Source organism: Rhincodon typus, chromosome 15 (assembly GCF_021869965.1).
Source record: "Rhincodon typus isolate 14 chromosome 15, sRhiTyp1.1, whole genome shotgun sequence".
NCBI lineage: Eukaryota > Metazoa > Chordata > Chondrichthyes > Orectolobiformes > Rhincodontidae > Rhincodon > Rhincodon typus.
The window spans coordinates 1,373,378-1,374,548 of NC_063346.1; the positions used below are offsets into that span (position 1 = coordinate 1,373,378).

The 1,171-nt window shown below is 46.2% G+C and overlaps 1 protein-coding gene across 2 annotated transcripts in view; it reads left to right on the forward strand.

The window, feature by feature from the left end:
* The window catches only part of zc3h18 (zinc finger CCCH-type containing 18), a 145,881-nt gene that overhangs the window by 103,027 nt on the left and 41,683 nt on the right, over window positions 1–1,171 (forward strand). The window lies entirely within an intron of this gene.

Sequence of the window (1,171 nt, forward strand, 5' to 3'; positions counted from 1 at the left end):
CTGGGAAAAAGCTTCTTGCTATCCACCCTGTCTATACCTCTCATGATTTTGTAGACCTCAATCAGGTCCCCTCTCAACGTCCGTCTTTCTAATGTAAATAATCCTAATCTACTCAACCTCACTTCATAGCTAGCGCCCTCCATACCAGGCAGCATCCTGGTGGACCTCCTCTGCACCCTCTCCAAAGTATCCACATCCTTTTGGTAATGTGGTGACCAGAACTGTATGCAGTATTCCAAATGTGGTTGAACTAAAGTCCTATACAACTGTAACATGACCTGCCAACTCTTGTACTCAATACCCCGTCTGATGAATGAAAGCATGCCGTATGCTTTCTTGACCACTCTATCGACCTGCGTTGCCACCTTCAGGGTACAATGGACCTGAACACCCAGATCTCTCTGTGCATCAATTTTCCCCAGGGCTTTTCCATTTACCGTATAGTTCACTCTTGAATTGGATCTTCCAAAATGCATCACCTCGCATTTGCCTGGATTGAACTCCATCTGCCATTTCTCTGCCCAACTCTCCAATCTATCTATAGAACATAGAACATTACAGCACAGTACAGGCCCTTCGGCCCTCGATGTTGTGCCGACCTGTGAAACCAATCTGAAGCCCATCTAACCTAAACTATTCCATTATCATCCATATGTTTATCCAATGACCATTTAAATGCCCTTAAAGTGGGCGAGTCTACTATTTTTGCAGGCAGGGCATTCCACGCCCTTACTACTCTCTGAGTAAAGAACCTACCTCAGACATCTGTCCTATATCTATCACCCCTCAACTTAAAGCTATGTCCCCTCGTGCTAGCCATCACCATCCGAGGAAAAAGGCTCCCACTGTCCACCCTATCTAATCCTCTGATCGTCTTGTATGTCTCTATCAAGTCACCTCTTAACCTTCTTCTCTCTAACGAAAACAGCCTCAAGACCCTCAGCCTTTCCTCATACGACCTTCCCTCCATACCAGGCAACATCCTGGTAAATCTCCTCTGCACCCTTTCCAATGCTTCCACATCCTTCCTATAATGCGGTGACCAGAACTGTACGCAATACTCCAAGTGCGGCCGCGCCAGAGTTTTGTACAGCTGCAACATGACCTCATGGCTCCGAAACTCAATCCCTCTACCAATAAAACCTAACATACTGTACGCCTTCTTAACAAC